The sequence below is a fragment of the Mobula hypostoma genome, chromosome X2 (assembly GCF_963921235.1).
Source record: "Mobula hypostoma chromosome X2, sMobHyp1.1, whole genome shotgun sequence".
Lineage (NCBI taxonomy): Eukaryota > Metazoa > Chordata > Chondrichthyes > Myliobatiformes > Myliobatidae > Mobula > Mobula hypostoma.
Window position 1 is genome coordinate 46,874,132 of NC_086129.1, and position 27,127 is coordinate 46,901,258.

General features: G+C 43.7%; 1 protein-coding gene across 13 annotated transcripts in view; it reads left to right on the plus strand.

Moving 5' to 3' along the window:
• Positions 1-27,127, plus strand: part of LOC134340712 (NF-kappa-B inhibitor delta-like) — a 261,763-nt gene that overhangs the window by 15,113 nt on the left and 219,523 nt on the right. For 11 of the 13 annotated variants that reach the window (XR_010016615.1, XR_010016614.1, XR_010016616.1 and 8 more), the window contains 2 exons: positions 2,085-2,244; positions 8,354-8,474. The gene's annotated coding sequence lies outside the window, so the exon portion shown is untranslated. The remainder of the gene's footprint in view (positions 1-2,084; positions 2,245-8,353; positions 8,475-27,127) is intronic. The other 2 variants (XM_063038179.1, XM_063038182.1) reach the window with 1 other exon arrangement.

The window sequence follows — 27,127 nt, forward strand, 5'->3', positions numbered from 1 at the left end:
ACTTTCCCCCTGTCAGATTTCAAGTTGAACACAATCATATTGTACTCACTGGTTCCTAAGGGTTATTTTACCTTAAGCTCCCTAATCACCTCCGGTTCATTACATAACACCCAATCGAGTATAGCTGATCGCCTTGTAGGCTCAATGACAAACTGCTCTAAAAAGCCATCTTGAAGGCATTCAACAAACTCACTCTCTTGGGATCCATTTCCAACCTGATTTTCCCAATCGATGTGTGCGCTGAAATCTCCTATGTTTATCACAACATTGCCCTTCTGACACACCCTTCCTATTTCCTGTTGTAACCTGTGGTCCACATCCCAGACACTGTTGGGAGGTCTGTATATAACTGACATCAGGGACCTTTTACCCTTGCACTTTCTTAACTCAACCCACAAGGATTCAACATCTTCCGATCCTATGTCACATCTTTCTACTGATTTGATGCCATTCTTTACCAGTAGAGCCACGTCACCCCCTCTGCCTACCTTCCTATCCCTCCGATAAAACGTGTAACCTTGGACATTCAGCTCCCAACTACAACAATCCTTCAGCCACGATTCAGTGACAGCCACATCATCATACCTGACAATCTGTAATCGTGCAACAGGATCATCCACCTTATTTGTTATGCTATGTGCATTTAGATACAACACCTTGAGTACCATATTTGCTATCCTTTCTGACCCTAATGATTTGATACTCAGCCTGTTGGCTGCAACTAAGTCCCATCATCTGCCTGCCCTTCCTGACAGTCTGACTGCACGCTATCTTTGCTTTTTTACCATCCGTCCTTTCCTGAGTCCCTTCACTCCGGTTCCCACCCCTCCCCCGCCAAGTTAGTTTAAACCCTCCCCAAAAGCTCCAACAAATCTTCCCGTGAGAATATTGGTTCCCCCGGGGTTCAGGTGCAACCCGTCACTTTTGAACAGGTTATGCCTCCCCCAGAAGAGATCCCAATTATCCAAGAACTTGAAGCCCTGCCCCCTGCACCAGCCTCTCAGCCACACATTTATCTGCATTTAACAAACATCAGAATGGTGAAGAAACATGATCTAAGTGACTTTGACTGTGGAGTGATCGTTGGTACCAGATGAGGTGGTTTGAGTATCTCAGAAATGGCTGATCTCCTGGGATTTTCACACACACTAATCTCCAGAGTTTGTCAAGAAAGGACCTCCACAACCGGGATCAACACATTGGCATCATGCGGAGGCTTGTGTGCTTCAATGACTCCATCAGGCGATGCCAGCTTAGGGCCACCCTTGTTGGAACGGCTGTGGACGAGATGCCAAACAAAAATTAATCCAACCCTGGCTCCTGAACAGACAGACTTGCATCTGCCCCTCCTGAGCTACACTTCATCATGATAAAATCCAATTAGAAACACTCCTGCCACCCGAAGCAACAGAGATTGGTGTGAAAAACAAAACATTCAGTGAGTGGCAGTTCTGTGGGTGAAAGACCTTGTTAATGAGGGAGGTCAGAGGAGAATGACCAACTGGTTCAAGCTGACAGGAAGGTGACAGTAACTCAAATAACCACATGTTACAACAGTGGTGTGCAGAAGAGCATCTCTGAATGCACAACATGTTGAACCTTGAAGTGGATGGGCTACAGCAGCAGAAGACCATGAACGTACACTCAGTGGCCACTTTATTAGGTACAGGATGTACCTAGTAAAGTTGGCACTGATTGTTAGTACATAGCATTAGCTTATATAGATGGACTGACTGTGTGTCCATAAAGAGACACTAGATACAGGAGTATCTGTACAAAGGGTGAATAGAAAGTGATGGCTGGCTGCCTCTGAAACTGTTTGGGTGTTTGGGGTGAGGTGGTAGTTCTGTTATCAGTACAGAGCAACAGGTGTGAACCCCGGACATTGGCAGTCAGTCGCCCATCCCTCTTTATTCTCACTGAACCCAGCTGCAACCCAAGGCTGCATTATGAAATCTAGAGGCAGCCCTCACCACATTCTCTGTGAGTTCTTCCCAGAACTTCCATAGCTTCTTGCTGTTTCTTTATCCACAGATGCTGCCTGAACTACCGAGTATTTCCAGTACTTTTTACTTTTATTTCAGATTTCTAGCTTGATAGTAAAGTCATTACATCCCTGGGAGAGGAAGGAGTTTTGAAGATGGGCTACAGCTGGGAAAATATGAAAGACAAGCCCAGGACAGAGGACCCTGGTGAGCTGCTGTCAGTAGCCTATGCCCCAGTAGGGGTGATGGCCTGAAGGAGGTAAGCATACATCCAGTTAATTATAAGAGAAATTGTCTTGCAATTCATGATCTTTGGGACCCACATTTTAATGGATTATCAAAAGAATTTTTACAAAAGCTGATGGTTAGAGTAGGCTTTAATTTAATCAGAATTTTTTTTAGTAAACATCAGATACTTATACCAAATCCTTTGATGCTCTATTACCACCTGGTCTCCAAAAGCAATCAATTGCTTTAATTTAAGCCTTCATTTTTTTCTATTATGTAAATATTAAGTTTTGATTTCATTATGTGGGAGTATCTGAGAAACTACAAGCCTGTGGTATCATTGTTCATGTTGCTTGGGCGGCCGAAAGAGAAATTGTGAATGAGAAAAGCCCCATTAATTTAGAATAGAAAATTTGTGGGAAATGATGAAGTCCAGGACAATCTAAAAGTGAATGTGAGACTTATGTGCAGTGATATCTAAAAACTGTGGGCATTCAGTACAAACATATTTGTCTACACTTTCTGAGGAGATTGAGGCATACAAAGCTATCTTCCCCTCACTCTTACAAATTTCTAGAAGAGCACCATTGGGAGTGTCCTGTCTCTCTTCAGGTGATCATCGTGTGGCATGGAAGCTACAAAGGCATTGAACCACAAGATCCTACAGAGGACAGTAAAAACCACTGAAAGGATCACTGGGGTACACTCCCCCCCTCCACCCCTATTTGTGACATTTACTGGGAGCGTTGCAGATGAAGGATCTGAAGCAAATGGAAAGGTTGTGAGTGGTGGTAAAAACCTTCTGAGGTGTATATGCTAGGAGTATTGCAGGGAAGGCAGACGAGTTGAGGGCGTGGATTGACACGTGGAATTATGATGTTATAACTATTAGTGAAACTTGGCTATAGGAGGGGCAGGACTGGCTGTCATATGGAGGTGGCTAGGAATGGACCCAAGTGCAAGACACAGACACTGAAGTACTAGGGACAGGACTAAGGGATACAGGGCAATGGCAAGGACATGGACAGGAAAACCAGGAACCTGGAACAGGACTGGACAAAAGAGCTAGGAGTTCAGGCTTGGACTCCGAGCAGAGACTGGACAAGAACCCAGTACCTGGGTCTTGCCTCTGGCTCAGACCCCAGAACTAAACAAGAACGAGGCTTGGCAGGAGGCAGAAGGCTTGGCAGGAGGCTAGAGAATTGAGGCGAGGCTTGGCAGGAGGCTAGAGAATTGAGGCGAGGCTTGGCAGGAGGCTAGAGACGAGGCGAGGCTTGGCAGGAGGCTAGAGACTTGGCTTGGCAAGAGGCTAGAGACTTGGCTTGGCAAGAGGCTAGAAGCTAGAGAGTTGGCTTGGCTTGGTAAGAGGCTAGAGGCTAGATACTTGGCTTGGCTTGGTAAGAGGATAGAGGCTAGAGGCTGGAGTCTTCAGGCTTGAGGCTAGGCAGGAGGCTGGAGTCCAGGCTTGAGGCTAGGCAGGAGGCTGGAGTCTTGAGGCAAGGTGAGGTGAGGCTGGAGGCTGGAGTCTTGAGGCAGGAGACTTGAAGTGAGGCAAGGCGAGGCTGGAGGCAGGAGACTTGAGGCGAGGCTGGGCTGGAGGCTGGAGGCAGGAAACGAGGTGAGGATGGGCTGGAGGCAGGAGACTTGAGGCAAGGCGAGGCTGGAGTCTTCAGGCTCCTCCGGGGCAGGGCACGGTTCACCTGGGCAGGGCGCGGTTCACCACCCGATGGAGGCATGGGACAGGAAGGGACAGAACCAACCGCAGGTAACGACAAGATGGCCTGGCTTACCCGACGGAGGCAAGGAACAGAAGGGGAGCTAGGTACAGGGTGGCTCCAGGACAAGACTGCAGGTGAGATGAGGCGAGAGTTACCAGCAAGACAAGGCAAGGCTTTGGCAAGACAAGGCAGGGCTTCAGGCGAGGAAACAGAAGGCAGAGGAAGGGATACAAGGAGTAAGGACAAGAACAATCCAGCAGCCATGCCCTGGTCTCTGGAGGTATTTATGCAGCCAGCCCCAACGAACATCAGCTGCCTCAATTAGAGCTCAACAAGAACAGAAACAGGGTAGATAGGAAAACCTGGAGCAAGGGTCGATGGACCGGACCGTGAACTGGAATACGGACTTCCCAGACCGAATCACGACACTGGCAGCTTAATATTCCAGGGTTCCGATGTTTCAGATGTGATCGAGGCAGAGGAATGAAAGGTGGGGGTAGCATTGCTTGTCCGGGAAAATATTACAGCAGTGCTCAGGCAGGACAGATTACAGGGCTTGTCTACTGAGTCCTTATGGGTGGAGCTGAGAAACAGGAAAGGTATGGCCACATTAGTGGGGTTGTATTACAGACCACCCAATAGTCAACGAGACTTGGAAGAGCAAATCTGCAGAGAGATAGCAGGCAACTGCAGGAAACATAAAGTTGTGGTGGTAGGGGATTTTAATTTTCCACATTTTGATTGGGACTCCCATACTGTTAGGGGTCTAGATGGGTTAGAGTTTGTAAAATGTGTTCAGGAAAGTTTTCTAAATCAATATATAGAGGTACCAACTAGAGGGGATGCAATATTAGATCTCCTATTAGGGAATGAGTTAGGACAAGTGATGGAAGTGTGTGTACGGGAGCACCTTGGTTCCAGTGATCATAAAACCATTAGTTTTAACTTGATCATGGATAAAGAAGGATCTGGTCTTAGGGTTGAGGTTCTAAACTGGAAGAAGGCCAAATTTGAAGAAATGAGAAAGGATCTAAAAAGCATGCGTTGGGACAGGTTGTTCTCTGGCAAGGATGTGATCGGTAAGTGGGAAGCCTTCAAAGGAGAAATTTTGAGAGTGCAGAGCTTGTATGTTCCTGTCAGGATTAAAGGAAAAGTGAATAGGAATAAGGAACCTTGGTTCTCAAGGGATATTGCAACTCTGATAAAGAAGAAGAGAGAGTTGTATGACATGTATAGGAAACAGGGAGTAAATAAGGTGCTTGAGGAGTATAAAAAGTGCAAGAAAATACTTAAGAAGGAAATCAGGAGGGCTAAAAGACATAAGTTTGCCTTGGCAGTCAAAGTGAAGGATAATCCAAAGAGCTTTTACAGGTATATTAAGAGTAAAAGGATTATAGGGGATAAAATTGGTCCCCTTGAAGATCAGAGTGGTCGGCTATGTGCGGAACCAAAAGAAATGGGGACATCTTAAATGGGTTTTTTGCTTCTATATTTACTAAGGAAACTGGCATGAAGTCTATGGAATTAAGGGAAACAAGTAGTGAGATCATGGAAACTGTACAGATTGAAAAGGAGGAGGTGCTTGCTACCTTGAGGCAAATTAAAGTGGATAAATCCCCAGGACCTGACAGGGTATTTCCTCGGACCTTGAAGGAGACTAGTGTTGAAATTGCAGGGGCCCTGGCAGAAATATTTAAAATGTTGGTGTCTACGGGTGAGGTGCCGGAGGATTGGAGAATGGCTCATGTTGTTCCGTTGTTTAAAAAAGGTTCGAAAAGTAATCCGGGAAATTATATGCTGGTAAATTTGACGTCGGTAGTGGGTAAGTTATTGGAGGGAGTACTAAGAGACAGAATCTTCAAGCATTTAGATAGACAGGGACTTATTAGGGAGAGTCAACATAGCTTTGTGCGTGGTAGGTCATGTTTGACCAATCTATTGGAGTTTTTTGAAGAGGTTACCAGGAAAGTGGGTGAAGAGAAGGCAGTGGATGTTGTCTACATGGACTTCAGTAAGGCCTTTGATAGGGTCCCGCATGGGAGGTTAGTTAGGAAAATTCAGTCGCTAGGTATACATGAGAGGTGGTAAATTGGATTAGACATTGGCTCAATAGAAGAAGCCAAAGAGTGTTAGTAGAGGATTGCTTCTCAGAGTGGAGGCCTGTGACTAGTGGTGTGCCACAGGGATCAGTGCTGGGTCCATTGTTATTTGTCATCTATATCAATGATCTGGATGATAATGTGGTAAATTGGATCAGCAAATTTGCTGATGATACAAAGATTGGAGGTGTAGTGAACAGTGAGGAAGATTTTCAAAGCTTGCAGAGGGATTTGGACCAGCTGGAAAAATGGGCTGAGAAATGGCAGACAACAGGAATTCTGCAGATGCTGGAAATTCCAGCAACACACATCGAAGTTGCTGGTGAACGCAGCAGGCCAGGCAGCATCTCTAGGACTAAGTCCTGACGAAGGGTCTCGGCCTGAAACGTCGACTGTACCTCTTCCTAGAGATGCTGCCTGGCCTGCTGCGTTCACCAGCAACTTTGATGTGTGTTGCTTGAAAAATGGCAGATGGAGTTTAATACAGACAAGTGTGAGGTATTGCACTTTGGAAGGACAAACCAAGGTAGAACATACAGGGTAAATGGTAAGGCACTGAGGAGTGCAGTAGAACAGAGGGATCTGGGAATACAGATACAAAATTCCCTAAAAGTGGCGTCACAGGTAGATAGGGTCGTAAAGAGAGCTTTTGGTACATGGCCTTTATTAATCAAAGTATTGAGTATAAGAGCTGGAATGTTATGATGAGGTTGTATAAGGCATTGGTGAGGCCGAATCTGGAGTATTGTGTTCAGTTTTGGTCACCAAATTACAGGAAGGATATCAATAAGGTTGAAAGAGTGCAGAGAAGGTTTACAAGGATGTTGCCGGGACTTGAGAAACTCAGTTACAGAGAAAGGTTGAATAGGTTAGGACTTTATTCCCTGGAGCGTAGAAGAATGAGGGGAGATTTGATAGAGGTATATAAAATTATGATGGGTATAGATACAGTGAATGCAAGCAGGCTTTTTCCACTGAGGCAAGGGGAGAAAAAAACCAGAGGACATGGGTTAAAGGTGAGGGGGGAAAAGTTTAAAGGGAACATTGGGGGGGCTTCTTCACACAGAGAGTGGTGGGAGTGTGGAATGAGCTGCCAGACGAGGTGGTAAATGCGGGTTCTTTTTTAACATTTAAGAATAAATTGGCCAGATACATGGATGGGAGGAGTATGGAGCGATATGGTCCGTGTGCAGGTCAGTGGGACTAGGCAGAAAATGGTTCAGCACAGCCAAGAAGGGTCAAAAGGCCTGTTTCTGTGCTGTAGTTTTTCTATGGAAGCATTGTTGAGTGTCCCTACCACCCATCCCTCAGTCTCTTTGACCCACTACCATCAGGAGGGAGGTACAGGAGCATCAGGACTAGGACTGCCAGACTGGGTAACAGCTTCTTCCCCAGGCTGGGAGACTAATGAATGCCCTGCTACCACCAAGGTCTTGTCACTAGGACAGTGAGCTGTTTACTGTTTACCTGTGATGTGTACTATATGCATTTTGAATTATATTTTATTAACTTATTTATGGTAGCATTTTATGTGCCGTATGTGATATACGCTTTGTGGGTGCACCTTGATCTGGAGGAATGTTGTTTGTTGTATATGTGTACTGTACAGGCAGATGAGAATAAACTTGAACTTGACTTGTCTTTAGAGAGTTGGGAACCTGAGGAACGATCATTCTATTTTTCACTCAGTGTTCAGTACAGTGAATTCTAATGTTATATAGTCATAGAGTAATGTCTCTGCTCCAATCATTATACATCTATTACACTAATCCCATTTTATTATCCCCGTATTTCCATCAACTCTCTCAGATGACCTGCCTATTAGAGGCTGTTTACTGTAGCTATTCACCTCCACATCTTTGGGATGTGGGAGGAAACCAGATCACCCTGAAGAAACTACATAAGACATAGGAGCAGAATTAGGCCATTCAGCCCATCAAGTCTGTTCCACCATTCCATCATGGCCGATTTATTATCCCTCTCAACCCCATTCCCCTGCTGTCTCCCTATCACCTTTGATGCCCTGACGAATCAAGAACCTATCAACTTCTCCTTTAACTATGCCCAATGACTTGGCCTTCACAGGCTAAAGTTATTCCTCTTCATCTCTGTTCTAAAGGGATGTTCTTCTATTCTGAGGCTGTGACCTCTAGTCCTAGACTCTCACCATAATGCATAGGCCAAACAGTCTATTTCTGCTCCAATGTCTTATAGTCTTATGGTCCAATGGAAGCATCCTCCCCATATCCACTCTACTTAGCTCTTTCAATATTATGTGGCTTTCAATGAGATTTCCATTCCCCCCCCCCACCCCACCCCACAGACCACATTTCTGAAGTCCATATTCACCATGGACAGCAGAAGTCTGTGAGGACTCCACACGCACAGCTCTGGAAGGATGGAACTCGGAGCTCTGGCTTTACTGATTGCATCACGGTGTCACTGTAAGTATCAGATTTCTTCTAGCTTTTCATCAGAAACACTATGGTACAAAATGTCGACAGAACAAAGTAACAATGAAGAACTTTGCTAAGAATTGTTGGAGACTGGGTGAAATGTTGAGCAGGGATCAACTCTGCCTGTTAAATACACTCATTGGCCACTTTATTGGGTATATCTGTACACCTGCTCGTTAATGCAAATACTTAATCAGCCAACCACGTTGATAGCAACTCAATCAATAAAACCATGAAGACCTGGCCAAGAGGTTCAGTTGTTGTTTAGACCAAATATAAGAATGGGGAGGGGATGTGATCAAAGTGACTTTGACTGTAGAATGATTGTTGGTGCCAGACGGGGTGGTTTGCTGATCTCCTGGGATTTTCATGCACAGAAGTCTCAAGAGTTTGCAGGGAATGGTGTGATAAACAAAAAAGCATCCAGTGAGCAGCAGTTCTATGGGTGAAAATGTCTTGTTAATGAGAGAACACGGAGGAGAATGGCCAGACTGGTTCAAGGTGACAGGAAGACAACAGTAACTCAAATAACCATGTGTTACAACAGTGGTGTGCAGAAGAGCATCTTTGAACCCACAACACATCACACCTTGAAGTGGATGGACTACAGTGGCAAAAGACCATGAACATACACTCAGTGGCCACTTTATTCGGTACAGGAGGTACATAGTAAAGGGGCCACTGAGTGAATATAAAAGATATAGCACTGGTCACTGTGGTGTCTTTTATGCCATCTTTTCCAGGTACCTTTGAGCAGGATCTACAGAAACCAGAAATCACACAACAGTTCTAGAACAGTCACCGTTTCCCATCAACCATTTGCTTCTAGAACAAACCAGCAAAACTCTGATCACTTCAGTTTAGCAATAAGACTACGTTGACCATTTTCTACTGAAATGGACTTGTTAGAATCAAAATCAGAAGCAGATTTAATGTCACTGACATGTTGTGAAATCTGTTGTCTTGTGGCAGTAGTATGTATGTACAGTATATATATAAAACACAAATGTATAATATATACATATATACACACACACACTACTGTATATATAAATAAGTTAAATAGTTTGTGCAAAAAGAGAGCAAAAATGATGAAGTAGTGTTCATGGGCTTATAGTCTGTTTAGAAATCTGATATCGTACAGGAAGAAGCTGTTTCTAAAATGTTGAGTGTGTGTATTCAGACTCCTTTACCTCCTCAATGATGGTAGATATGAGAAGAGGGTACGTCCTAGTCAATGGGGGTCCTTAATAATGGATGCCGCCTTTTTGAGGCATTGCCTTTTGAAGATGTCCTCAACGTTGGGGAGGCTGGTGCCCATGATGGAGCGAGTTTGCAACCCTCTGCAGCTTCTTCTGATTCTGGGCAGTGGCCCCTCCGTACCAGACAGTGACATAACCAGTCAGAATACTCTCCATAGTACAACCGTATGAAGCAGCTCTTCACTGGGTGTCTCTAAAAACACAGCTGGTTAGCCCCTCACCAACAAGCCAATGGACTCAGCAGTACAAAAACCACCTTTCTCAAACTCCATATGTCTAGGGTCGATATCACTTGGGTCCCACCAGACCGGGAGGGCCGGAATGTTTCGACCACCTGCACCCCAATCTGAGTGAATACTGTGTAAATGTTGTCCACCTGCAATTACCCATCAGCAAGAAACAACAGATTGTACACTGCATACACTGCATAAGAAATGTGTATTTATGAATATCAACTTAATCAATTGTTAAAGTAAGAAAAAAATAGAACAGCCCATTATGATTAAAACAGTCAAAAGTTCACAAAGTTGGAGCTCAAATCTTCCAGAAGCTGGAGATTTCACTGTACTCACGGCACCAAGTCCTATTCACCGATTACCAACAGAACTTTCCATCTTTGACTCCATCGAATCGCGCATTCCAGTTGGATGGAATCCTATCGCCAGTTCTCTCAATCTTCTTCTCTCTCCATCTTCCACCAAAAAAGGATCTCAACCTCTTTAGAATCCATCACAAAACCTCTCCGCCCAGCTCTCTCTAGAACCTTCTCCCAATTCCACCAACCTGATTGGTTGACCCGACTTTCCTAAGCTGAACATCACAACCCCTTATCTTTAATAGTAGAACACACTGCTTCTACAGAAAACTATTAAATGAAATACCCTATAGCATTAGCAGTAAAAGTTTAACCAGGGCTTTACATGTAGAAATGTATTAAAGTCTTTGGTGACATATCAAGTCTCCTCAATCTCCTTCAGTTCAATCAGGCTTCTGTCCTACTTCTACCCTTTCTTGCACAAGAATGCATATAATGTATGTTTGTTCTGTGTATTTTTTCTTGTGAATGCTGCCTATCTGATGTTCTGTGCCTGTGATACCGCTTCAAGTCCATTTATCATTGTAGCTGTGCACACATGGACTTGTGCAGATAGCAATAAACTCGACTTTGACTTTGACAGTTCATCCTCAATTAATACTGGCCAAAAATAACTTCAATAATTGCTTCTGGGATCTTGCTTATTTCAAACTTTTACATCTCCTTCTGAAGTGTATTTAGTGTCTCCACCTCAGAACCAATGTTTCCTAGTGCACCGATGGCCAATTAACAGGGCTGTCAGTCATCTGCAGTGGTTTAACAACCTTCTACAGATGCACAGTGGAGAGCATCCTGACTGGTTACACCATGGCCAGGTATGGAAACATCAATGCCCATGAACAGAAAAGCCTACAAAAAGTAGTGGATACATGCCCGGTGCATCACAGGCAAAAACCTGCCCACCACTGAGCACATCTGCAGTACAAGGAGAGCAGCATCCATCAAGGATCCCCACCATCCAGGACATGCTCTCTTCTCACTGCTGCCATAAGGAAGGCGGTACAGGAGCCTCAGGACCCACACCACCAGGTTCAGGAACAGTTATTACCCCTCAATCATTAGGTTTCTGAATCAGCGTGGATAACTTCACTCACCTGGTTTCAGAACCTATGGACTCAATTTCAAGAACTCTACAGCTCACGTTCTCAGTATTATTTATGTATGTATGTATATATGCATTTATTTCTGTATTTGCACAGCTTCTCTTCTTTTGCACATTGGTTGGTTGTCAGTCTGTGTGTGTAGTTCTTCATTGATTCTATTGTATTCCTCTGATTTACTGTAAATGCCTGCAAGACTCTCTCTGCTGAACATTGACAGCTCCTCTGTTGACCAAATTTCTTGGTGTTAACCTGACGGAGAATCTCACCTGGTCCCTCAACACCAGCTCCATAGCCAAGAAAGCCCAGCAGCATCTCTACTTTCTGCGAAGGCTGAGAAAAGTCCATCTCCCACCCCCCATCCTCACCACATTCTACAGAGGATGTATTGAGAGCATCCTGAGCAGCTGCATCACTGCCTGGTTCGGGAATTGCACCATCTCAGATCGCAAGACCCTGCAGTGGATAGTGAGGTCAGCTGAGAAGACCATCGGGGTCTCTCTTCCCGCCATCACAGACATTTACACCACACGCTGCATCCACAAAGCTAACAGTATTGTGAAAGACCCCACGCACCCCTCACACAAACTCTTCTCCCTCCTGCCATCTGGCAAAAGGTACCGAAGCATTTGGGCTCTCACGACCAGACTGTGCAACAGTTTCTTCCCCCAGCCATCAGACTCCTTAATACCCAGAGTCTAGACTGACATCTACATCATTTATTATTATATTGTAATTTGTCCTCTACTGTGCCTATTGTCATGTTTATTAATTATTGTACTGTCCTGCACTGTTTTGTGCACTTTATGTAGTCCTGTGCAGGTCTGTAGTCTAGTGTAGTTTTTATGTTGTTTTACGTAGTCTAGTGTAGCCTTGTGCTGTCTCACATAGTCTAGTGTAGTTTTGTGTTGTTTCACGTAGCACCAGGGTCCTGGAGGAATGTTGTTTCATTGTTACTGTGTACTGTACCAGCAGCTTATGGTCGAAATGACAGTAAACTTGACTTGACTTGAAGAAAATGAATCAGGTATATATGGTGATATATGCATACTTTGAAAAGAAGTGTACTTTGAAATTTGGTGTCAGCACATTCCAATTATTTCCATCTGGGCCTTGCAACACAGAAAGATTGAATGCACTGGAGATCAGACCCTGGCACTGGTAGCCTCCTGCTTTGTTCATGGATTCTGAGCTGAACTCAGGCTGCTCTGGTGACACCAGTGCCGAGGGATCATCCACATTTAGTATCTGACTTTCAACTATAGCTCAGATAATTTTACAACTTTGCGGCTTAAATGTTTGGAACATTATCGTGGGTCAAAGAGCCGATACTGTGCTGAACCGTTCTATGTTCTAAATCGTGCACCCGCTCAATCTAAGTATTCTAATCTATAGAAGAAGATAGACATGAATTACAGATGTTAAAATTATCCACAGCCAGTTTCACACATCACCAGGGAGAGTTTAATTTAGGTGTGGGATCTAACAAATAAAATCTTCAGGGACAGTCGGCCAACTGACATGTGCCACAAGTGGCCGAGCAGGAAAAGCTGCCTCTACTTTTCAGAGCCCAAGGAGACTAACAGAGACTCACAGGGTTCTCACCGTTATTGTTTCAAACTGACACTTCCTCCACAGCACAGTAAGTGAACAATAAGCTGCATGTCAAATTAATACTGAGTTAATTCACTGATGTCTCACAGGCACGTGCTTAGCCTGGTTATCTTCTACGTTTGCCTCTTGTGTTGTCTGAGAGGGGAACACTAGGATACAGCATACAGACCATCCCTGAGTAATGAACGGGTTCTGCGCTTGCAGAAACAAAGTCGATTTTACCCATGAGTTGAAAAACACGCAAAAATCGCTCAAAATCGTAATCATACCTCCACAGTATTGTAACGAATGACATCAACATATAGAACACAGAACACTACAGCATGGTACAAAATCTTTGGCTCATGATGTGGTGTCGACTTCTTACCTACTCTGAGATCAATCTAACCCTTCCTTCCCACATGGCCCTCCAGTTTTCTATCTAAGAGAATGTATTTGGAGAAGGAAGTCTGAGAATCGGAGCGGGAGTGCAGAGGAAGCCACTTTTGAATTTTTCGGGTTTTTTTTCCATCGGCGTTCAGAGAGGCGGGACTGCGCAGGCGTGTGATGTCGGGCAGTGAAGCACGGAAGATTTAAAAGGAACAGAGCCTCATACAGTGGGCAGCGTAGTTTGCGGGCGGCAGAGTGAGCCGGGAGCAGAGTGAAGGCTTAAGGGCTTTGGCTTAACGGGCGAGGCGAGAAAGGTTTAGTATTCATTTTTGTTGTTATTTGAGGAGAGGGGCAGTATGAGTGTGAGGGCAGTTTGTTGTTCTCAGTGCTGGATGTGGGAGGTCCTGGAGTCTCCAAGCCTCCCGGACGTCCACATCTGCGCCAGGTGCGCCGAGATGCAGCTCCTAAGGGACCGTGTTAGGGAACTGGAGCTGCAGCTTGATGACCTTCATCTGGTCAGGGAGAGTGAGGAGTTGATAGAGAGGAGTTGCAGGCAGGTGGTCACACTAGGGCCACGGGAGGCAGACAAGTGGGTCATGGTTAGGAGGGGGAATAGGAAGAGTCAGGTACTAGAGAGTACCCCGGTGGCTGTGCCCCTTGACAACAGGTACTCCTGTTTGAGTACTGTTGGGGGGGACAGCTTACCCGGGGGAAGCGACAGTGGCCGTGCCTCCGGCACAGAGTCTGGCCCTGTAGCTCAGAAGGGTAGGGAAAGGAAGAGGAGGGCAGTTGTAATAGGGGACTTGATAGTAAGGGGGTCAGATAGGCGATTCTGTGGGCGCAGTCCGGAGACCCGGGTGGTAGCTTGCCTCCCTGGTGCCAGGATCCGGGATATTTCTGATCGCGTCCAAGATATTCTGAAGTGGGAGGGTGAGGAGCCAGAGGTCGTGGTACATATAGGTACCAATGACATAGGTAGGAAAAGGGAAGAGGTCCTGAAAGGAGAATATAGGGAGCTAGGAAGGGAGTTGAGAAAAAGGACCGCAAAGGTAGTAATCTCGGGATTACTGCCTGTGCCACGCGACAGTGAGAGTAGGAATGCAATGAGGTGGAGGATAAATGCGTGGCTGAGGGATTGGAGCCGGGGGCAGGGATTCAAGTTTTTGGATCATTGGGACCTCTTTTGGCGCAGGCGTGACCTGTACAAAAAGGACGGGTTACACTTAAACCCTAGGGGGACCAATATCCTGGCGGGGAGATTTGCGAGGGCTACTGAGGTGACTTTAAACTAGAATGGTTGGGGGGTGGGAATCAAATTAAAGAGACTAGGAGAGAGGAGATTAGTTCACAACAGGGGGATGGGAACAAGTGCAGAGAGACAGAGGGGTGTAAAATGAGGGTAGAAGCAAAAAGTAGTAAGGTGAAAAGTAAAAGTGGCAGGCCGACAAATCCAGGGCAAGCATTAAAAAGGGCCACTTTTCAACATAATTGTATAAGGGTTAAGAGTGTTGTAAAAGCAAGTCTGAAGGCTTTGTGTGTCAATGCAAGGAGCATTCGTAACAAGGTGGATGAATTAAAAGTGCAGATTGTTATTAATGAATATGATATAGTTGGGATCACAGAGACATGGCTCCAGGGTGACCAAGGATGGGAGCTCAACATTCAGGGATATTCAATATTCAGGAGGGATAGACATGAAAGAAAAGGAGGTGGGGTGGCGTTGCTGGTTAAAGAAGAGATTAACGCAATAGAAAGGAAGGACATTAGCCGGGAGGATGTGGAATCGATATGGGTAGAGCTGCATAACACTAAGGGGCAGAAAACGCTGGTGGGAGTTGTGTACAGGCCACCTAACAGTAGTAGTGAGGTCGGGGATGGTACTAAACAGGAAATTAGAAATGTGTGCAATAAAGGAACAGCAGTTATAATGGGTGACTTCAATCTACATATAGATTGGGCGAACCAAATTGGTTAGGGTGCTGAGGAAGAGGATTTCTTGGAATGTATGCGGGATGGTTTTTTGAACCAACATGTCGAGGAACCAACTAGAGAGCAGGCTATTCTGGACTGGGTATTGAGCAATGAGGAAGGGTTAATTAGCAATCTTGTCGTGAGAGGCCCCTTGGGTAACAGTGACCATAATATGGTGGAGTTCTTCATTAAGATGGAGAGTGACATAGTTAATTCAGAAACAAAGGTTCTGAACTTAAAGAAGGGTAACTTTGAAGGTATGAGACGTGAATTAGCTAAGATAGACTGGCAAATGACACTTAAAGAGTTGACAGTGGATATGCAATGGCAAGCATTTAAAGGTTGCATAGATGAACTACAACAATTGTTCATCCCAGTTTGGTAAAAGAATAAATCAAGGAAGGTAGTGCACCCGTGGCTGACAAGGGAAATTAGGGATAGTATCAATTCCAAAGAAGAAGCATACAAATTAGCCAGAGAAAGTGGCTCACCTGAGGACTGGGAGAAATTCAGAGTTCAGCAGAGGAGGACAAAGGGCTTAATTAGGAAGGGGAAAAAAGATTATGAGAGAAAACTGGCAGGGAACATAAAAACTGACTGTAAAAGCTTTTACAGATATGTGAAAAGAAAAAGATTGATTAAGACAAATGTCGGTCCCCTCCAGATAGAAACAGGTGAATTGATTATGGGGAGCAAGGACATGGCAGACCAATTGAATAACTATTTTGGTTCTGTCTTCACTAAGGAGGACATAAATAATCTTCCGGAAATAGTAGGGGACAGAGGGTCTAGTGAGATGGAGGAACTGAGGGAAATGCATGTTAGTAGGGAAGTGGTGTTAGGTAAATTGAAGGGATTAAAGGCAAATAAATTCCCAGTGCCAGATGGTCTGCATCCCAGAGTGCTTAAGGAAGTAGCCCAAGAAATAGTGGATGCATTAGTGATATTTTTTCAAAACTCTTTAGATTCTGGACTAATTCCAGAGGATTGGAGGGTGGCTAATGTAACCCCACTTTTTAGAAAAGGAGGAAGAGAGAAACCGGGGAATTATAGACCGGTTAGCCTAACATCGGTGGTGGGGAAAATGCTAGAGTCAGTTATCAAAGATGTGATAACAGCACATTTGGAAAGCGGTGAAATCATCGGACATAGTCAGCATGGATTTGTGAAAGGAAAATCATGTCTGACGAATCTCATAGAATTTTTTGAGGATGTAACTAGTATAGTAGATAGGGGAGAACCAGTGGATGTGGTATATTTGGATTTTCAAAAGGCTTTTGACAAGGTCCCACACAGGAGATTAGTGTGCAAACTTAAAGCACACGGTATTGGGGGTAAGGTGTTGATGTGGATAGAGAATTGGTTGGCAGACAGGAAGCAAAGAGTGGGAATAAACTGGACCTTTTCAGAATGGCAGGCAGTGACTAGTGGGGTACCGCAAGGCTCAGTGCTGGGACCCAGTTGTTTACAATATATATTAATGACTTGGATGAGGGAATTAAATGCAGCATTTCCAAGTTTGCGGATGACACGAAGCTGGGCAGCAGTGTTAGCTGTGAGGAGAATGCTAAGAGGATGCAGGGTGACTTGGATAGGTTAGGTGAGTGGGCAAATTCATGGCAGATGCAATTTAATGTGGGTAAATGTGAGGTTATCCACTTTGGTGACAAAAGCAGGAAAACAGATTATTATCTGAATGGTGGCCGATTAGGAAAAGGGGAGGTGCAACGAGACCTGGGTGTCATTATGCCCCAGTCATTGAAAGTGGGCATGCAGGTACAGCAGGCAGTGAAAAAGGCGAATGGTATGCTGGCATTTATAGCGAGAGGATTCGAGTACAGGAGCAGGGAGGTACTACTGCAGTTGTACAAGGCCTTGGTGAGACCACACCTGGAGTATTGTGTGCAGGTTTGGTCCCCTAATCTGAGGAAAGACATCCTTGCCATAGAGGGAGTACAAAGAAGGTTCACCAGATTGATTCCTGGGATGGCAGGACTTTCATATGAAGAAAGACTGGATGAACTGGGCTTGTACTCGTTGGAATTTAGAAGATTGAGGGGGGATCTGATTGAAACGTATAAGATCCTAAAGGGATTGGACAGGCTAGATGCAGGAAGATTGTTCCCGATGTTGGGGAAGTCCAGAACGAGGGGTCACAGTTTGAGGATAGAGGGGAAGCCTTTTAGGACCGAGATTAGGAAAAACTTCTTCACACAGAGAGTGGTGAATCTGTGGAATTCTCTGCCACAGGAAATAGTTGAGGCCAGTTCATTGGCTATATTTAAGAGGGAGTTAGATATGGCCCTTGTGGCTAAAGGGATCAGGGGGTATGGAGAGAAGGCAGGTACAGGGTTCTGAGTTGGATGATCAGCCATGATCATACTGAATGGTGGTGCAGGCTCAAAGGGCCGAATGGCCTACTCCTGCACCTATTTTCTATGTCTCTATCTACTGCTCTACCTTCATCAACGTGCTTAGTCACATCCTCTTTCTTAATGTTTAGATGCTTAAGCTTTTCAATCTGCTGTAAGTCATCCCTACAATCACCAAGTTCCTTTTCTGTAGTGAATACTGAAGCAAAGTATTCATTAAGTACATCTGCTATCTCCTCCGATTCCATACACACTTTCCCACTGTCACACTTGATTGGTCCTATTCTCTCATGTCTTATCCTCTTGCTCTTCACATACTTGTAGAATGCCTTGGGGTTTTCCTTAATCCTGTCTGCCAAGGCCTTCTCATGGCCCCTTCTGGCTTTCCTAATTTCATTCTTAAGCTCCTTCCTGCTAGATTTATAATTTTCTAGATTTCTTATCATTACCTAGTTTTTTTTGATCCTTTTGTAAGCTTTTCTTTTCTTCTTAGCTAGATTTTCAACAGCCTTTGTATACCACAGTTCCTGTACCACTGCAGAACATCACACAAATATCCCCTGAACATTTCCTTCATTTCTGCTGTACATTTCCCTGAGAACATCTCAGAAACAGAATTCAGAATCAGGTTTATTATCACCGGCATGTGACGTGCAATTTGTTAACTTAGCAGCTGCAGTTCAATGCAATACATAATCTAGCAGAGAGGAAAATAATAATAATAATAATAAATAAAATAAAACATAATAATAAACAAATTAATCACTACATATGTTGAACAGATTTTAAAAATGTGCATAAACAGAAATACTATAAATTGAAAAAAGTGAGGTAGTGTCCAAAGCTTCAATGTTCATTTAGGAATTGGAATGCAGAGGGGAACAAGCTGTTCCTGAATCACTGAGTGTGTGCCTTCAGGCTTCTGTACCTCCTTGCTGGTGGTAACAGTGAGAAAAGGGCATGCCCTGGGTGCTGGAGGTACTTAATAATGGATGCTGCCTTTCTGAGACACCGCTCCCTAAAGATGTCCTGGGTACTTTGTAGGCTAGTGCCCAAGATGGAGCAGACTAGATGTACAACCCTCTGCAGCTTCTTTCGGTCCTGTGCAGTATCCCCTCCGTACCAGACAATGATGCAGCCTGTCAGAATGCTCTCCATGGTACAACTACAGAAGTTTTTGAGTGTGTTTGTTGACATGGCCCAATATCTTCAAACTCCTAATAAAGTATAGCCGCTGTCTTGCCTTCTTTATAACTACATTTCTATGTTGGGACCAAGTTAGATTCTCAGTGATCTTCACACTGAGAAACGTGAAGCTGCTCACTCTCTCCACTTCTGATCCCTCTATGAGGATTGGTATGTGTTCCTTCGTCTTACCCTTCCTGAAGTCCACAGTCAGCTCTTTTGTCTTACTGACGTTGAGTGCCAGGTTGTTGCTGTGGCACCATTCCACTAGTTGGCATATCTCACTCCTGTACATCCTCTCATCACCACCTGAGATTCTACCAATAATGTCAGCAAATTTGTAGATGTTATTTGAGCTACGCCTAGCCACACAGTCATGTGTATATAGAGAGTAGAGCAGTGGGCTAAGCACACACCCCTGAGGTGCACCAGTGTTGATCGTCAGCGAGGAGGAGATGTTATCACTAATCCACAGAGACTGTGGTCTTCCTGTTAGGAAGCCAAGGATTCAATTGCAAAGGGAGGTACAGAGGTCTAGGTTCTGCAACTTCTCAATCAGGATTGTGAGAACGATGGTATTAAATGCTGAGCTATAGTCGATGAACAGCATCCTGACATAAGTGTTCCCTGCCCACCTTGACACTTTCCTCAATCACCTTAAAATTATGTCCTCTTGTAGTAGCCACTTGTCCCTTGGCCTGGGAAAAAAAATCTCTGAAGGTCCCCTCCATTTATGCCTCTTATCATCTTCTACACTTTAAGCATATAGTAAAAAACTATGTATGTAATATGTATGAGATAATAAGAGGCATAGATGGATTGAGTTGTCTCTGGTAAGAAATAACAATTATGAAAAATAGAGGAAATGAAAGCTAGTTTGGCCACGGGTAAGATATCTTGAATTCAGTAATATTATGGGAGCACATTTATGTGCATAGATGCCTTTCAGTCAAGCGTTTGTAATATGAAGACGGCCTCTTCTAGGAAATAGACAGGCTATACAGAAAGTTCTTTGTTGAGGACACTTTTCAAGCCAGGAGTCGCTCCTTGAGCAAGATTTTCACCATTTAGTTTAATGTCATTATGTGTGGCTTGCCCTGAGGTTTTGTCTGAAAAACAACCTCACAAGGTTATGTGAATTTTTGCAGATTCGGAATCAGAATCAGATTATTATAACTGACACATGTTGTAAAATTAGTCATTTTTTGACAACAGTAGTGTAATCCATAAAAATATAAATTATAATAAGAAATATATACATATCTATAGTTGATATAATATTCAATATAATATATATAATTGAGGTAGTGTTCAAGTGTTTCTGTTCATTGGCCATTCAGAGATCTGAAGGTGGAGGGGAAGATGCTGTTTCAAAATTGTTGAGGGTGTGCCTTCAGGCTCCTGTATCTCCTCCATGATGGTCAAAATGAAAAGAGGGCATATCCTGGGTGATGGTGGTCCTCATTGATAAATGCTATCTTTTTGAGGTAGCTCCTTCTGAAGATGTTCTCGATGCTGGGGAAGCGAGTGCCCATGATGGAACTAAGTGAGTTTGCAACTTCCTGCATCTTTTCCTGACCCCTCCATACCAGATGGTTAGAATGCTATCCAAATAAAATTATGTAGAAATTTGCTAGAATCCTTGGTGACATACCATATCTCTGCAAACTCCTAAAGAATGCCATATTAGGGAGGATAACTCAGTTATTGTTGGAGCTGGAGTAAATGCTGTTCACTTCTCCACTGCCTTTCCATTGCTGAATCTAACATGTTCCGTTCATTGACAGATCTCCTTATCAAAGGTGGGCATATTCCCACATCTCAACATATTATTCAATGTGCAGGATCCTGATGCTTTGGTCGTGGTCACCTCAAACTCTGACTAGAGATAATAACATTCCAGTGATAACAATGAACCTATACAGTAGACAGATTCAAGTGCTGTGTCACCCGCTGTTGAAAATTAAGAAACTCTCAAAAATATTTAATCAACTGTCCCACAATTACTGGAAAATTCACATAATAATGACATGTATACAGGTGATTATATAAAAATACAAACAAGGATAGGAAAATAAAACTACAAGAAAAATACAAGCAAAATCACGATTCTACACCTTAATCCAACATATGATTATGGTTGTGTTTTAGAGATTATCAGCTACTGCGTCTAGACATCAGTGTTCAGTAGGGTACCTGCTCTATGTTGGCCCCTTATCAACCTTATGTTCTTCCTACATTCCTACATTCACCACATCCTGCTTCTTTCCACTCCTCCACCCTCTTCATCTGCCCATCAGCCACAGAGTCCTCCCACTGGTTCCCCTCCCCACAAGTTCCCATCTTCCCACTCTATGTCCTACTCTTCATTCCATGCTCCTCCTTCAGCCCTTTGTCACCCCAACCTTTCACCTCCCAGCTTCTGTCATTATTTCCACTCTATCACTCACCTCACCTACACTCTTGTCACTATTACTATGTCACTTACTCTGTCCTTTCTCTCCCCTCTATCTTTCAGTCCAGATGAAGGGTCTGAACCTGAAACATCACCTTCCCGTTTTGCTGCACAGATGTGCTTGACACACTGAGTTCCTCAAACAGATTGTTTGTTGCTCTAGGTTGCTTCAGAAGACAAGGGCACAGAACAACAACGAAGCATGGGGTTCACTGTTACATCAGGTCATTCACCAAATGTAGTGAAAAGAAACTCTTGAAGTCTTTTGTTTGGGACATTAATACTGAGATAGTGTGACAGGTCAACACCTACAGGGCAGATTTATTTATTTAGAAATACAGTGAAGAATAGGGCCTTCCTGCCCAAAGATCCACACTGCCCAGTAATCCCCTGATTTAACCCTAGCCTAATCACAGTGCAATTTCCAATGACTAATTAACTTACTAATCGGTACATCTTTGGACCGTGGGAGAAAACCCACACATTCCACAGGGAGGATGTACAAACTCCTTACAGAAAGCGTCAAAATTGAACTGGGAACTCCGACGCCCTGAGCTGTAATAGCATTGCACTAACTATTACACTACCATGGCAAGGGGTGTAATGATATAGAACTGGCTGGCCTGCATGCTGGAGTCATGAGTTCAAATCGCATTATAAAATATAGAACATTACAGCATAGTACAGGACCTTTGGCCCACAATGTTGTGCTGACCATTTAAGCTACTCAAAGATCAAACTAACCCCTCCCTCCTACATAGCTCTTCATATTTCTAAGTCCCTTAAATATCCATAATGTAGTTGCCTCTACCAACACCCCTGGCAGGGTGTTCCATGTACCCACTATCCTCTGTGTAAAAAACATACTTCTGCTATTCCTTACTAGACATTCCTCCTAAACACCTCAAAATTATGCACCCTTGTATTTGTCATTTCCACCCTGGAAAAAGTCTCTGCCTGTCCACTCTGTCTGTGCCTCTTATCATTTTATACACCTCTATCAAGTCACTTCTCATCCTCCTTCTCTCTAAAGAGAAAAGCCCTAACTCACTCAGCCTATCCTCATAAGCCATACTCTCCAATCCTGGCAGCAGCCTGGTAAATCTCCTCTGCACCCTCTCTAAAGCTTCCACATCCTTCCCAGAACTGAAGAAAATACTCCAAGTGTGGTCTAACCAGAGATTTATCAAGCTGCAACATTACCTCACGGCTAACTAACATCAGTTCTTACCAGTGGAGTTCCACAGGGGTCGGTGTTGGGATCGTTACTTTTTATGATGTATGCCAATGATTTGCACTATGGTATTAAGGAATGTGTGGCTAAATTTGCTGATGATACAAAGATAGGTGGAGGAGAGGGCAGTGTTGAGAAAACAGAGAGCCTGTAGAGAGACTCAGATAGTTTAGGGGAATGGGCAAAAAAGTGGCAAATGAAATACAATGTTGGGAAGCGTACGGTCAGGCACTTTGGTGGAATAAAAAAGGGCAGACTAATATTTAGGTGGGGAGAGAATTCAAAATGCAGAGATGCAAAGAGACTTGGGAGTCCTTGTGCAGGGTACCCTAAAGGTAAACCTCCAGGTTGAGTCGGTTGTGAAGAAGGTGAATGTAATGTTGGTATTCATTTCTAGAGGTATAGAATATAAGAGCAGGGATGTGATGTTGAGGCTCTATAAGGCACTAGTGAGACCACACTTGGAGTATTGTGTGCAGGTTTGGGCTCCTTATTTTAGAAAGGATATACTGACATTGGAAAGGGTTCAGAGAAGGTTCACGAGAATGATTCCAGGAATGGAAGGGTTACCATATGAGGAATGTCTGGCAGCTCTTGGGCTGTATTCCCTGGGGTTCAGGAGAATGAGGGGGGGGCAGCTCATAGGAACATTCTGAATGATAAAAGGCCTGAACAGATTAGATATGGCAAAGTTATTTCCCATGGTAGGGGAGTCCAGGACAGGAGGGCACAACTTCAGGATTGAAGGATATTGATTTAGAACAGAGATGTGGAGAAATTACTTTAGTCAGAGGGTGGTAAATCTGTGGAATTTGTTGCCACGAGCGGCTGTGGAGGCCAAGTCGTTGGATGCATTTAAGGCAGAGATAGATAGGTTCTTGATTAGCCAGGGCATCAAAGGGAATGGGGAGAAGGCAGGGGAGTAGGGATGAGAGGGAAAAGGAGCAGCCATGATGAAATGGGGGAGCAGACTTGATGGGCCAAATGGCCTACTTCTGCTCCTATATCTTATGGTCTTATGGACTTATGGAAAACATATTAGTAATGGTGACCATGAAACTCTAGATCAGGGTTTCCTAACTTTTTTTATGATGTAGACCAATACCAGTAAGCGAGGAGTCTGTAGAGCCCAAGTTGGGATTATCATAAAAATCACAAAAATCTTGTCCTCTAGGGAAGAAAATCTGTCCCTCTTAATCAGAATGCCTTATGTTTTACTGCTAGAAACATGTTAAATGTTTAAAAGACTAAGTACAGTAAATCATTCAAGTCATGGGTAATTGGGGAAAGACTAGGACATCAGTGACCAGCACAGCCATTGAAAAAAAGGAGATAAAATTGGGAAATGGTGAGGAAAAACAACCGAGATCAGACTTGAAGGTATATACATGGCGACATTTGATTGATACTAAAATAATACCACTTCCTGCCAGTACATTACAAGGAAACAAATGCAAGTCACTTGATAAGATCATTAACCCTTACATACTGTTTGGGTCAAATTTGACCCGTTTTGACATTTGACAGCAGTAAAAACACCCTAGATGCCATTTTTTAGCTGAAATTTGATGACTTTTTCTAAAGTGACCCAAAATGTGCAAAAATGAAAATATTTAAAAATTTTATACTTTTGTACAGGTGCTAAAAATTTTTGTACATTGAGGCTGTTCCAGGTCAAATTTGACCCGTATCTATTGAAATGGAGTTTAGATTTTGAAACATTAATTAAGGATTAATAACCCATTTATTAATCTCAGATAGGCTATTTATACATTCTAAATAGATCTGTGGTTCAAAATTTGGAATAGACACTTGTTATGAGGGGATTCTTGGGCCGGGTCAAAATTGACCCGGACCATACTGTGAAGGTATAGAATATGAGCAGGTTGCCTGGGTTAAACAAAAGTTCTTTTAAAATTGAATTGAGTCCATAATGTTCCAAGAGAATAAATGTAATTTTAGCCGGGCAGTTGTGACAAACTGAAGAATTTTATGATGTGTTTTGTTGTCTCTGTTAATGGAGCTGTGTGCTGTTAGCTATCATAATTTGTCATACGAGCATACTGATTATTTAAAATTATTTCATCTCTCTCATACATGGTAATTGGAGGAGAAAGGCAATGTTCCTTTAAGAAAGACACTTTTGCATTAGAAGTTACTTTAGAAGGTAAACATAGTAGCTCTAGCCTCAATGTCACAATGTCTTCTAACATGTGGAATTGTGATGAAACTTTGATGATTATTGGAGGCATAATTTAGGTCACCTTAGTTGTGCTTTAGTCTGCTCAGACTGACTGAGAACACAGCAGACAGTTTAGTGGGGTTGGAAATACCATCACTCTTACTGATTCCTGTACAGACCTATTTTTGCTATTTCTGTGGCAAACCTCGGGATCCCTAGCACTGCACATCAGAACATTACGTTTTTCCCCCTCCTTCCTGTGTAGGTGCTGATGAAGAAAGTATAAACAGACATGATTCATAATGACTCAAGGTGAAAGCAAAGGTAATCTGGTTAAATAAAAAACGATTGAAAGGTGACTGTGGGGGAGAAAGTTTGGTTCAGAGGTCAATTAGCGATATCTCTGTTCATTACTGATTTCCTCCTTCACATCACCTCTGATTTAATCTTATATCACCTACAATGGATTTATTAAAAATGCATCATAACTAGCCTGACATTTGAGTGCTAACTTCACTTATAGGCATTAAACACAAGAGATTCTGCAGATGCTGGAAATCTTGAGCAACACACAAAATGTTAGAGGAACTCAGCAGGTCAGGCAGCTTCAATGGAGAGGAATAAACAGTTGATGTTTCAGGCTGAGAGCCTAAATGTTTTGCATTAATCTGAAACATTTCTCAGTGAAAATAATTTTGTTAATGAGCTTGATCCTGCTTGTATTTCAAGTTATTGTTGTTGCTTTGAAGCTCTTTGTTAAAGCAAGTGTTTTAACCCTTTCTGCTCACCTATATCTGTTCCTTGTTATTTATAAGCTCATAGGACATAGGAGCAGAATAAGGCCATTCAGCCCATTGAGTCTGCTCCACCAATCGATCATGGTTGATATGTTGTCCTTCTCAACAGTGCTTGGAAGTTGACGTAAACAAAGAGATTCTGCAGATGCTGGAAATCGAGAGCAACACACACAAAATGCTGGAGGAACTCAGCAGGTCAGGCAGCATCTATGGAGGGCAATAGACAGTCGATGTTTTGTGTGTGTTGTCTCACAAGATGCAAGGACCCATGTGTTGGTGCCCTGATCATGGAGGCTCTTGTAGCTTCCTTTAAAGGTGTGAACAGCCAGAAGTGGGCCAAATGGAGACACTTTCTGCCTTTTGCCTCCTTCAGGGACAGGATGAGCAGGAGTGCTAACTTGTGCCTCGCTGGAAAAGGTTTGCCTCCTGTCCTCTCCAAGAATATGGCTTATTCAAAGGCAAGGATTGTCTTTCGGCTTCATAGGGTGCTGCTAAAAATCTCCTCTAGCCACCAGCTTCCCATAACCTTAGATACCGTTGCTAGTCAGGAACCTGTGCTTTGGGACCTTTGGACATTTTTCATCCACCAACCTTTCCTCCGCTCACTTGAGAGATGTGTCACTGGCAATGCCCGGAATTACAAATGTATTTGACATTCCCGATCTGCTGGTAACCTCTATACCAAGACATACCAAGAACTTTCTGTTGAACTTCCAGTCTGTACTGAAAAGCAGGACATTATGCACAACATTCCACTTCTAATTTTCTTCAACATTGGGCATAAAACTTGATAAGTAAACCTCTTCCATTAGTTCCAATTTACATTAGGGCCAAGAGCACCAATGCTCAAGAACAGAAAATCCTACAAGTAGTGGATACAGCCCAGTCCATCGTGGGTAAAGCCCTCCCCACCATTGAGTACATCTACATGGAGTGCTGTCACAGGAAAGCAGCATCCATCATCAGGGGCCCCCACCACACAGGCCATGCTCTCTTCTCACTACTACCATCAGCCAGGAGGTACAGGAGCCTCAGGGACAACACCAGTTAATACTTTCAGAAGGCCTTTGGCAAGGCGCCACACATGAGGCTGCTTACCAAGTTAAGAGCCCATGGTATTACAGGAAAGTTACTAGCATGGTTAGAGAATTGGCTGATTGGTAGGAGGCAGTGAGTGGCTGCCAGTGACAAGTGGTGCTCCGCAGGGATTGGTGCTGGGACCACTTCCTTTTATACTGTATGTAAATGATTTAGATGATGGAATAGATGGCTTTGTTGCCAAGTTTGCAGATGATATGAAAATTGGTGGAGGGGCAGGTAGTGTTGAGGAAACAGGTAGGATGCAGAAGGACTTAGACAGATTAGGAGAATGGGCAAGAAAGTGGCAAATGAAATACAATGTTGGAAAATGCATGGTCATGCATTCTGGTAGTAAAAACAAATATGTGGACTATTTTCTCAGCAGGAAGAAAATCCAGGAATCTGAGATGCAACAGGACTTGGGA